The sequence below is a fragment of the Triticum urartu genome, chromosome 5A (assembly GCF_056163025.1).
Source record: "Triticum urartu cultivar PI428250 chromosome 5A, HENAU_Tu73, whole genome shotgun sequence".
NCBI classification, from domain to species: domain Eukaryota; kingdom Viridiplantae; phylum Streptophyta; class Magnoliopsida; order Poales; family Poaceae; genus Triticum; species Triticum urartu.
Window position 1 is genome coordinate 344,141,185 of NC_141877.1, and position 13,634 is coordinate 344,154,818.

The following is a 13,634-nucleotide window of genomic DNA, read 5'->3' on the forward strand; positions in this document are numbered from 1 at the left end:
CAAAGAAAAGAAAAGAAAAGAAAAGAAACTATTTACACGGGAAAGCTCCCAACAAGCAAAAGAAGAACGGGAAATATTTTTGGGTTTTCTTTTTAATTATTACTACTACAGCAGAAAAATAAACTACTATTAATTTTTTGTTTTTTCTTAAGGTTTAACAAACACACAAGAAGAAAGCAGGAAAAAAGAAAATGAACTAGCATGGATATTACAGTGAAAAAGTATGAGCACCGACATCTAGTAATGAGTGTGTGAACATAAATGTAATGTCGGTGAGAAATACGTACTCCCCAAGCTTAGGCTTTTGGCCTAAGCTGGTCTATGGCCACGGCTGGCCTGGCGGATATCCATAATAATAGTTGTTGGGGTCGTACTGTGATGAGGAAGAATAGTTGGGATCATACTGATGTGCAGCGGTTATTGCCTGCTGAGCTACAGCATGGAGTCGAGCTGCCTCCGCTCTCCTCTCGTACTCTTTTGCCTCCTCTCTGGTAATAACATATCTTCCTTTTGTCTCCTCACAAATGAACCTATGAGATCATGATACTGGGGGCATTTGTTAGCCTCAAAATCCTCAAGACCGGCACTGCGCAAATATGCTTTGAATTCTTCTTTAATTCCTGCAAGGTCCATAAAATTTTCCGACGGCCATTCGCAAGGCCGTACTGGAGCGTCTCTTGGTGGATCCTCGTCAGCATCGCGCATAGCAATCCTGGGTCCTTGCTTCTTAGAAGAATCACCTTGGAACATCTTCCAAAGCATATTGTTTTTCTCTGAAAAATTCTAAAAAATTTAGTAACTTCAAAATAAAAGTAAATCAAACTCAATAATATTGATAGCAACTACTCCTACAAGTGCCTAGAGCCTAAATCAAGCATTAGAACTACTTGGAACCATATAAATTTGACATGCAAGCTCAAGAACATGGTCACCTATGCAGCACAAATTTGCAAAGAATAAAGCACTAGTACAAAAACTAATTGGACCAATGGAGGAGTCACATACCAAGGAACAATCTCCCCAAGCAGTTTTGCGAGAGGTGCTTTGAGCAAGGAGATCGAAAATCACAGCAAAAGTGGCTGGGACTCGTGCTTGAGTTGGTTTTTCGGGTTTGTGTGAGGCAGAGGAAGAAGATGGGTGCTGGGATCAGTGCAGGAGGGCCACCGTGGGCCCACGAGGCAGGGGGCGCGCCCTAGGGAGGGGGCCGCGCCCACCACCCTCGTGGCTAGGTGGCAGCTCCTCCCGCGGTAATTTTTGCACAGTAAATCCTCAAATATTCCCGAAAAAATCATATTAAATTGGCATGGCATTCTGAGGACTTTTATTTTCGGGATATTTTTATATTGCACGGATAAGTCAGGAAACAGACAGAAAATACTATTTTTACTTTATTTAATATAAATAACAGAAAGTATAGAGAGGGTACAGAAGGTTGTGCTTCTAGTTTCATCCATCTCATGCTTATCAAAAAGAATCCACTAACAAGGTTGATCAAGTCTTGTTAACAAACTCATTCCGATAATCATGAAACCGGAGAAATTTCGAATAACACTAGGTTACCTCAACGGGGATATGCACATCCCCAATAATAAGAATATCATATTTCTTCCTGACAGTAGGAAGAGGAAATTCAAAACCTCCAAATATAATCGATGGAATTTTTCCAATAGAGTTGATAATATGAACTTGAGGTTGTTTCCTCGGAAAGTGTACCGTATGCTCATTACCATTAACATGAAAAGTGACATTGCCTTTGTTGCAATCAATAACAGCCCCTGCAGTATTAAGAAAAGGTCTTCCAAGAATAATAGACATACTATCATCCTCAGGAATATCAAGTATAACAAAGTCCGTTAAGATAGTAACGTTTGCAACTACAACAGGCACATCCTCACAAATATCGACAGGTATAGCAGTTGATTTATCAGCCATTTGCAAAGATATTTCAGTAGGCGTCAACTTATTCAAGTCAAGTCTACGATATCAAGAGAGAGGCATAACACTAACACCGGCTCCAAGATCACATAAAGCAGTTTTAATATAATTTCTTTTAATGGAGCAAGGTATAGTAGGTACTCCGGGGTCTCCAAGTTTCTTTGGTATTCCACCCTTAATAGTATAATTAGCAAGCATGGTGGAAATCTCAGCTTCTGGTATCTTTCTTTTATTAGTAATGATATCCTTCATATATTTAGCATACGGATTTGTTTTGAGCACATCAGTTAATCGCATACGCAAAAAGATAGGCCTAATCATTTCAGCAAATCGCTCAAAATCCTCGTCATCCTTTTTCTTGGATGGTTTCGGAGGAAAGGGCATGGGTTTCTGAACCCAAGGTTTCCTTTCTTTACCATGTTTCCTAGCAACAAAGTCTCTTTTATCATAGTGTTGATTCTTTGATTGTGGGTTATCAAGATCAACAGTAGGTTCAGTTTCTACATCATTATCATTACTAGGTTGAGCATCATCATGAACATCATCATTAATATTTTTACTAGGTTCATGTTCATTACCAGATTGTGTTTCAGCATCTGACATAGAAATATCATTTGGATTATCAGGTGGTTCAACAATAGGTTCACTAGAAGTTTGCACAGCTCTATCATTTTTCTTCTTCTTCTTTTTAGAAGAACTAGGAACATCAATAGTATTTCTTTGAGAATCTTGCTCGATTCTCTTAGGGTGGCCTTCAGGATACAAAGGTTCCCGAGTCATTCTACCAGTTCTAGTAGCCACTCTAACAGCATAATTATTTTTCTTACTATTCATTTCATCAAGCACTTCTTTTTGAGCCTTAAGTACTTGTTCTACTTGAGTGTTAACCATAGAAGCATGTTTGCTAACAAGTTTAAGTTCACCTTTAATATTAGCCATATAATCACCCAAGCGTCTAATCATATAAGCATTTTCTTTTAATTGTCTACCGAAATAAGCATTGAAGTTGTCTTGCTTAAACATAAATTTATCAAACTCATCCAAGCACTGACTAGCAATTTTAGTAGGAGGGACTTCAGCTTTATCATATCTATAGAGAGAATTTACCTTTACTACCTGTGTCGAGATATCGGGATCAGGAGGTTCTTCAGTAAATAAAGAATTGAGATCATATGTTTCTTCAATAGGCGGTATATTAAGACCATGTATTTCTTCAATATGAGGTAAATTCTTAACGTCTTCAGCTTTAATACCTTTTTCTTTCATAGATTTCTTTGCCTCTTGCATATCTTCGGGACTGAGAAATGGAACACCTCTCTTCTTCGGAATTGTTTAGGAATAGGTTCAGTAATTGGAGCAGGAGCTGGCTCAGGAGGTGCCCAATTATTTTCATTTGTCAACATATTATTCAATAGAATTTCAGCTTCATCCGGTGTTCTTTCCCTGAAAAGAGAACCAGCACAACTATCCAGGTAATCTCTGGAAGCATCGGTTAGTCCATTATAAAAGATATCAAGTATTTCAGGTTTCTTAAGAGGATGATCAGGCAACGCATTAAGTAACTTGAGAAGCCTCCCCCAAGCTTGTGGGAGACTCTCTTCTTTAATTTGCACGAAGTTGTATATTTCCTCAAAGCAGCTTGTTTCTTATGAGCAGGGAAATATTTAGCAGAGAAGTAATAAATCATATCCTGGGGACTACGCACACAACCAGGATCAAGAGAATTAAACCATATCTTAGCATCACCCTCTAATGAGAACGGAAATATTTTGAGTATATAAAAGTAACGCGATCTCTCATCATTAGTGAACAGGGCAGCTATATCATTTAATTTAGTAAGATGTGCCACAACAGTTTCAGATTCATAGCCATAAAACGAATCAGATTCAACCAAAGTAATTATATCAGGATCAACAGAGAATTCATAATCCTTATCAGGAACACATATAGGTGAAGTAGCAAAGGTAGGGTCGGGTTTCATTTTATCTCTCAGTGATTCTTTGTTCCATTTAATTAATAACCTCTTAAGCTCATATCTATCTTTGCAAGCTAAAATAGCGGCAGAAGATTCCATATCAAAAAGAAAACCCTCAGGAATAACAGACATATTTTCATCATCACTATCATCATCGTATTCAGATTCAATAATTTTTTTTCTCTAGCCCTAGCAATTTGTTCATCAAGAAATTCACCAAGGGGCACAGTAGTATTAGGCATACAAGCAGTTTCATCATAAGTATCATGCATAGTAGAAGTGGCATCATCAATAACATGCGACATATCAGAACGAATAGAATAAGTAGGTGTAGGTGTCGCAAACTTACTCATAACAGAAGGTGAATCAAGTGCAGAGCTAGATGGCAGTTCCTTACCTCCCCTCGTAGTTGAGGGATAGATCTTGGTTTTTGGTCTCTCAAATTCTTCATAGTGTCCAGCAGATATAAATCCCAAGTGACTCAAAGAATAGAGCTATGCTCCCCGGCAACGACGCCAGAAATTAGTCTTGATAACCCACAAGTATAGGGGATCGCAACAGCTTTTGAGGGTAGAGTATTCAACCCAAATATATTGATTCGACACAAGGGGAGCCAAAGAATATTCTCAAGTATTAGCAGCTGAGTTGTCAATTCAACCACACCTGGAAACTTAGTATCTGCAGCAAAGTGTTTAGTAGCAAAGTAATATGATAGTGGTGGTAGCGGCAACAAAAGTAAAGACGGCAAAAGTAATGTTTTTGGTATTTTGTAGTGATTGTAACAGTAGCAGCGGGAAAGTAAATAAGCGAGAACCAGTATATGGAAAACTCGTAGGCACCGGATCAGTGATAATTATGCCGGTTGTGGTTCATCATGTAACAGTCATAACATAGGGTGACACAGAACTAGCTCCAATTCATCAATGTAATGTAGGCATGTATTCCGTATATAGTCATACGTGCTTATGGAAAAGAACTTGCATTACATCTTTTGTCCTACATTCCCGTGGCAGCGGGGTCCTATTGGAAACTAAGGGATATTAAGGCCTTCTTTTAATAGAGAACCGGAACAAAGCATTAACACATAGTGAATACATGAACTCCTCAAACTATGGTCATCACAGGGAGTGGTCCCGATTATTGTCACTTCGGGGTTGCCAGATCATAACACATAGTAGGTGACTATAGACTTGCAAGATAGGATCAAGAACTCACATATATTCATGAAAACATAATAGGTTCAGATCTGAAATCATGGCACTCAGGCCCTAGTGACAAGCATTAAGCATAGCAAAGTCATAGCAACATCAATCTCAGAACATAGTGGATACTAGGGATCAAACCCTAACAAAACTAACTTGATTACATGATAAATCTCATCCAACCCATCACCGTCCAGCAAGCCTACGATGGAATTACTCACGCACGGCGATGAGCACCATGAAATTGGTGATGGAGAATGGTTGATGATGACGACGGCGATGAACCCCCCTCTCCGGAGCCCCGAACGGACTCTAGATCAGCCCTCCCAAGAGGTTTTAGGGCTTGGCGGCGGCTCCATATCGTAAAACGCGATGATTTCTTCTCCCTGATTTTTTCTCTCTCTGAAAGCAAATATATAGAGTTGGAGTTGGCATCGAAGGGTTTCCAGGGGGGCACGATGTAGGGGGCGCGCCCCCCACCCTCGTGAGAAGGGTGTGGGCCCCCTGGTCTTCATCTTTGGCGAGGATTTTTTATTGTTTTTTCTAAGATCTTCCGTGAAGTTTCAGGTCATTCCGAGAATATTTGTTTTCTGCACATAAAACAACACCATCGCAATTCTGCTGAAAACAGCGTCAGTCCGGGTTAGTTCCATTCAAACCATACAAGTTAGAGTCCAAAACAAGGGCAAAAGTGTTTGGAAAAGTAGATACGACGGAGACGTATCACCAAGCCGAAGTAGCTATTGGGAAGGGCGTCGCCAGGCCACATCCGGACTATCAAGCCCTTCATGGCCTGTTCGGCCGCCTTGTGTAGCTTGACCAGCTGCTTTAGCTGGTCGCTCATAGATACTGGGTGTTCGGTCCCAGTATACTGGGCCCAGAACAACTTCTCCGTCGAGCTTCCCTCCTCGGCCCAGTAAAATTTTGCGGCATCCAACACGCTGTGGGGCAAATCTGCGAATGCTCCTGGAGAGCTCCGGATTCGGGTAAGTAACAAGTAATTTACTTTCACATGCTTACTTTGCATATAGAATGCCTTACCCGCCGCTATCTTCTTCATCGCATCAATCTCCTGGAGGGCCTTTTGGGCTTCGGCCTTGGCACTCTTTGCACCCTCAAGGGCCGTGGCAAGCTCGGACTCTCGCGTCTTCAAGTCAAGCTCCAGTGCCTCGTGCTTCGTCACGAGAGTGTGGAGCTCTTGATGCATCTCGCCCACCCGTGCCTCATGCCTCTCCCACTTGGTGCGCTCCTTGGCCGCTTTGTTTTCGGCCTCGGACAGCGCTTGCTTCAGGGTTGCCACCTCGGTCGTGGCCCCTGGCAAATTTACGATAATCCTGTCATTTTGCAATCGCTTTCCTTTTATATAGATCCATAGACTAGGTACTACTTACCTTTGTTCTCCTCGAGCTGCCTCTTGGCAAGGCCGAGCTCTTCCTTGGACCCTTTAAGGTCCTGCTTCAGTGCGGCGACCTCCGCAGTCAGTGCGGCAGAGGCCAGCAGCGAAGCCTGCATACGCATATAGACATACTTATATTAGACTCCTGCGATATTGTTTGATCCTCTGTTCGGCTTTTCTTTGTGAACACCGAACAGCGCATCAGGGACTACTGTCTATGCGGTAATATTTCTCCTATATTTCAAAAACTTACCTCAAAGCCTGTTAGAAGGCTGGCACAGGCTTCAGTCAGTCCGCTCTTGGCGGACTGAACCTTCTGGACCACCGCACTCATAATAGTGCGGTGCTCTGTGTCAATGGAAGCGCTGCGAAGTGCTCCCAGCAGATTGTCTGGTGCCTCTGGATGGGCAGAGGTCACCGGAACAGGCGTCTTGCCCCTCTTGGAAGGAGGCCGCCTGCCCGAGTCCGGAATCACTAGAGGTTCCGGCGCGGTGTTCGGCTGAGGGCCGAACTCGGAGCCCTCGGGGGCTTTGCTCCCCCTGCTCCCAGAGTCCGGAAGGTCGCTTTGAGGCGCCTCCGGGACTGTCTCCCCTCGACCCAGTGCCTCTTGAGACAACACCTCGGTGTTGTCCGTACGGCAAGGGGAGGTGGCGGTCAGAAGTGGATCGCTATCCATATCCGACGAGCCCAGGGAGCCGTCCGACGAGGATACGTCGATATGGGTTCGGGGCGGTCTGCACAATCATAATTCGGCATTAGGAGAAGCAGTGCGACAAAGGAATGCTATGAGTTACTCTGGTATCCGAATACTTACGACTTCGCCAGGGGCTTGGCCCTGAGCAGCCACTCGTCTTCGCCTTCGGTGGCGGTGGTGGAGTAGTCCGGAAGGAGAGTCCTTCCCTTCTTGAACCCTTCGCCGCCCCCCCCCCCCAGTAGGGGCGGCCTTCCTTTTCTTGTCTTCCCCAACTGGAGGGGGAACATCTTCATCTTCCTCCTCGTCTTCGGGGGAGGAGTGTGTCGCGGAGTTATCGGACGATGAGTCCGATAACGCCTAGCGCCAGGAGCTCTTTCGGGTTCCCTTGGCCTTCTTGGTCTTCTCCGGCACCTTGTAAGGAGCCGGAGTCAGCATCTCCGTCAGGAGAGTGTCCGCAATGTCTTCGGGCAGAGGGGCCGGACAGTTAATCTGCCCCGACATCTCCACCCAGTCCTATCAAAGGCATGGAGATCAGACCCCGCACATGGTTAAGATAGGGGAAATAAATATCCTACCGGATGTATAGAACTCACCGAATGCTCTCGGCGCTTCGCGCTTAGCCCGTGGTCCTCGGTGAGAGAGGGAGGGACCTCGGCGCCCTTGAACAGCACCTTCCAGACGTCCTTGTGCGTCGTGTCGGAGCTCACTCAGAGTCTGGTGCTGGGCCGGGTCGAACTCCCACAAGTTGAAGTCCCGTTGTTGGCACGGGAGGATCCGGCGGATGGGCATGACCTGGACTATGTTGACAACCTTGAGCTTCTTGCTTGTCATGTTCATGATACATTTCTGGAGTCCGTCCAGCTCCACCGATGAACCCCACGACAAGCCCTTCTCTTTCTAGGAAGTGAGCCGTGTAGGGAATCCGGATCGAAACTTGGGGGCAGCCACCCATTTGGTGTCGCGCGACTCGGTGATGTAGAACCATGCCGATTGCCGCCCCTTTATGGTCTCCACGAAGGAGCCTTCAAGCCATATAACGTTGGGCATCTTGCCCACCATGGCTCCGCCGCATTCTGCTTGTTGGCCGCCCACCACCTTCCGCTTGATATTGAAGGTCTTTAGCCATAGGCCGAAGTGTGGGCGGATGCGGAGGAAAGCCTCACAGACGACGATGAACGCCGAAATGTTGAGGATGAAGTTTGGGGCCAGATCATGGAAGTCCAGCCCATAGTAGAACATGAGACCGCGGATGAATGGATGAAGGGGAAACCCCAGTCTGCGGAGGAAGTGGTGGAGGAAAACTACACTCTCATGGGGTTCGGGGGTAGGGACGATCTGCCCCGCAGCGGGCAGCCGATGCGCGATATTCGCGGCTAAGTATCCGGCTCCGCGCAGCTTTTTGATGTGTTCCTCCGTAACGGAGGAAGCCATCCACTTGCCTCCCGCTCCGGACATGTTGGGAGGAGGTTTAGGAGAAAGATGTGGACTTGGGCGTTGGGGCTCGAGTGCGCAAGAATGGATGGGCAAGGAGGAATAAGGCGTGGGTAGAGAAAGGTTAAACCTTATCCCTTTTATAAGGGCGGCCAAAACTATGCGCCCCCACTAGCCTAGTAAAACTCGCTTACCCCCCAAGTGCCGTAATCGATGGCGTGGTTGGGTTACCCATGCCCGTATTGATGAAAATCCCGTAATAAGGGGAACACGATCTCTGCTTTGACAAGACGTGTCAAGAAACTGCTTCGCGTTATGAGCGGGGCTAGTCAAAGGAAACGGTTCGAATAATCACTGGGCTATGGCATAATGTTATGTTGCCAAAACGTGTCGGCAGATTAGAATTGTGGAAATATTATTCTCTCTACGGTGGTATGTGGAAATTATTTTGCAGGGTCGGACACTATCCTCGTATTCAAATTCTTCTGTGATGTATTCGGAGGAGGAACCCTCCTTGCAATGCTGAAGACAATACTGCGCGCCGGACTCATCGTCATTGAAGCCTGGTTCAGGGGCTACTGAGGGCGTCCGGGATTAGGGTGTCTCCGGACAGCCGGACTCTATCCTTCGGCCGGACTATTGGACTATGAAGATACTAAATTAAAGACTTCGTCTCGTGTCCGGATGGGACTCTACTTGGCGTGGAAGGCAAGCTAGGCAATACGGATATGGATATTTCCTCCTTTGTAACCGACCTTGTGTAACCCTAACCCTCTCCGGTGTCTATATAAACCGGAGGGTTTAGTCCGTAGGACAAGAACAATCATACCATAGGCTAGCTTCTAGGGTTAGCCTCTCCAATCTCGTGGTAGATCAACTCTTGTAATACCCATATTATCGAGAATAAATCAAGCAGTACGTAGGGTTTTACCTCCATCAAGAGGGCCCAAACCTGGGTAAAAACATCGTGTCCCCTACCTCCTGTTACCATCCGCCTAGACGCATAGTTCGGGACCCCCTACCCGAGATCCGCCGGTTTTGACAGCGACAACAAGCCACGATTTAACCAAAAGAACGTCTGTGTGGTGCTCAAGTTTGCGCTTGAAGCCGTCTGCAACAGCGGGGTGACAAGACGTGCGAGAGGAGAACAAAACAACACCTACACATACTGTTAATAAAAAATGTTTGCGATTTAATTAACTATTACCTCCGTCCTGGTTTATAAGTCCTCTTTTATTTTTGTGCCAAATTTTGATTAGAGATTTAGCTAATAAAATACGAATGCATGTCACAAAAGATTATATCGTTGGATTCTTATTTGAACATAGTTTCCAATTATATTATTTTTATAACATGCATTAACATTTTTTTAGTTAAAATTAAGGTCAAAATATGGCACAGAATAAAGGCGACTAATAAACCAGGACAGAATAGGTAGCACACGGTCACCCTCTACGCAGCATCGCGAACGATTATTCGACCACCATGTGATGTGGAACGCGACGTAGTTTCACATCATGTCGCCGGCTTGCAACTACCGGCCAGTTTGTAGACGACCATTCCCTGCGTATGGTTGCTCACGGTTGAGGCGGCCGCGGCGTGCTCTGCTTGTGTCCCGCCACGCGCGCTCTGCTTTCGTCTCCCTCTGCGTGCTTTGTGCGTCCCTCCAAGCGTGTTGCTAGTGTTTGGGGCCGGCGCATGACCACGTATGTTCGTGTTGCCATTATGCATGTGGTTGTGCTGAGCGCGGCGCCACGATGCAGTTACCTGCTGCAAAAACTGCCATGTGGACGTGCCAAGAATTCAGGTCGCCCGTCCCCTATTTATTCCCACGGTCATTTACCTTAATCTCTTGCGCCACACGACACAATAAGCACACCCACAACGACACATACAGAGAGGATATCCAGCGGTTCCAATGGCGCTCCCAACGGCTGACGACGACAACGGACGGTAGTTCACCACACATCATGTAGTGGACACCCACGTGAGGGGGAAGGACCTCTCGGTGGTGTACACGAATGAGCCAGTCTCGGTGGAGAGCTCCATCCAAACTATGGAGCGGTTGCTTGCCGAGGACAAGTACCAAGTGGTTGGCTTCGACGTCGAGTCCACCGACGGTCGTGCCGGGCATGATGGTAAGATTGGCTTCGCCCAGTTGTGCGTGTGCCATGATGTCCCCATTTACCACTACCACTTGGCCACAAGGCCTTGCGAGCGTTTCGCCGGGTTTATGAACAACCTCGACTATAGTTTTGCTATGGTGGACACCACCAATGATCTAAAAGCGCTCGAGGTTTTAGGCTTGCCTTGCTAGAATCTTGTCAACATCTGTGACCACTACAAGGCCAGGGGCAGCACCAAGAACAATCAGAACTCCCTGTTGACCTCGCCTCAGCCATCATCGATCCCTACTACATGAAGATGAAGGATGAGAGCAAGAAGGACATGATCACTTGGCACAAATTCCTAGGAGCAGAGACTGGATGAAGAACACGTCAAGTACATGGCCGTGGATGCATACACAAGCTATGAGATGTACATGCCGATCGTTGACATGAGGAAGTGCCTTCGTCCTGCCCCAGATGAGAGATTGAGCCACAGAGTAGTGGCTGAAGGAAATATGCCCTAGAGGCAATAATAAAGTTGTTATTTATATTTCCTTATATCATGATAAATGTTTATTATTCATGCTAGAATTGTATTAACCGGAAACTTAGTACATGTGTGAATACATAGACAAACAGATTGTCACTAGTATGCCTCTACTTGACTAGCTCGTTGAATCAATGATGGTTATGTTTCCTAACCATAGACATGAGTTGTCATTTGATTAACGGGATCACATCATTAGAGAATGATGTGATTGACTTGACCCATCCGTTAGCTTAGCACGATGATCGTTTAGTTTGTTGCTATTGCTTTCTCCATAACTTATACATGTTCCTATGACTATGAGATCATGCAACTCCTGAATACCGGAGGAAAACTTTGTGTGCTACCAAACGTCACAACGTAACTGGGTGATTATAAAGGTGCTCTACATGTGTCTCCGATGGTGTTTGCTGAATTGGCATAGATCGAGATTAGGATTTGTCGCTCTGATTGTCGGAGAGGTATCTCTGGGCCCTCTCGGTAATGCACATCAATAAGCCTTGCAAGCAATGTGATTAATGAGTTAGTTGCGGGATGATGCATTACGGAAAGAGTAAAGAGACTTGCCGGTAACGAGATTGAACTAGGTATTGAGATACCGACGATCGAATCTCGGGCAAGTAGCATACTGATGAAAAAGGGAACAACGTATATCATCATGCAGTTTGGCCGATAAAGATCTTCGTAGAATATGTGGGAGCCAATATGAACATCCAGGTTCCGCTATTGGTTATTGACCAGAGACGCATCTCGGTTATGTCTACATAATTCTCGAACCCGTAGGGTCCGCACGCTTAGGCCTCCTTTGGTTTAGAGGAATTTCATAGGAATTCTAGAGGATAGGATTCTTATGGGATTTTTTCCTTTAGAGCCCTTTGGTTCATAGGAATGGATTCCTATTTCTACGTAGGATTGGTTCCTACCCTCCACATTTCATAGGAAAATAAAAAGAGCCTAGACTCAATGGAAAAATTCCTTTGGTGTCAACCAAATGACATCTTGTTTCCTATTCCTACTCATAGGATTTGAGATACATGTCATCTCATTTCCTACAAGATTCCTATTCCTATGATAATCCTATCCTATGAACCAAAAGAGGCCTTAACGTTCGGTGACGATCGGTATTACGAGTTTATATGTTTTGATGTACTGAAGGTAGTTCGGAGTCCCGAATGTGATCACGGACATGACGAGGAGTCTTGAAATGGTCGAGACATAAAGATTGATATATTTGATGACTATATTCGGACACCGAATGAGTTCCGGAGGTCACCGGATAATTATCGGAGTGCCGGGGGGTTATCGGAACCCCCGGGGGAACTAATGGGCCAACATGGGCCTTGTGTGAAAGAGAGAGAAGGGGCCATAGGGCTGGCCGCCCCCCCCCCCCTTGGGAGTCCTAATTGGACAAGGAGGGTGGCGCTCCCTCTTTCCCTCCCTCTCTCCCTCTCCTTCCTTCCCCCTCCCTCCTCCTAGCTGGACTACGAAAGGGGGAGTCCTACTCCTACTAGGAGGAGGACTCCTCCCCCTCCTTGGTGCGCCCCAAGGCCGGCCGGACTCTCCCTTGCTCCTTTATATACGGGGCAGGTGCACCCTAGGACACATAAGTTGATTGTTTCCAGCCGTGTGCGGTGCCCCCCTCCACCATAATCCACCTCGGTCATATTGTAGCGGTGCTTAGGCGAAGCCCTGTTCCGGTAGCATCATCATCACCGTCATCACGCCGTCGTGCTGACGAAGCTCTCCCTCGACACTCTGCTGGATCATGAGTTCATGGGACGTCACCGATCCGAACGTGTGCAGATCGCGGAGGTGCCATAGTTTCAGTACTAGGATCGGTCAATCGTGAAGACGTACGACTACATCAACCGCGTTGTCATAACGCTTTCTCTTACGGTCTACGAGGGTACGTAGATAACACTCTCCCCTCTTGTTGCTATGCATCACCATGATCTTGCGTGTGTGTAGGAAATTTTTTGAAATTACTGCGTTCCCCAACAGTGGCATCCGAGCCAAGTTTATGCGTAGATGTTATATGCATGAGTAGAACACAAGGGAGTTGTGGGCGTGTGTATATACATATTGCTTGCCGTCACTAGTTGTTTCTTGATTCGGCGGTATTGTTGGATGAAGCAGCCCAGATCGACATTACGCGTACGCTTACGCAAGACTGGTTCTACCGACGTGCTTCACACACAGGTAGCTGGTGGGTGTCAGTTTCTCCAACTTTAGTTGAATCAGATTCAATGAACAGGGTTCTTTCTGAAGATCAAAAAGCAATCACTATACTGCGTTGTGGTTTTTGTTGCGTAGGTAAGAACGGTTCTTGCTCAGCCCGTAGCAGCC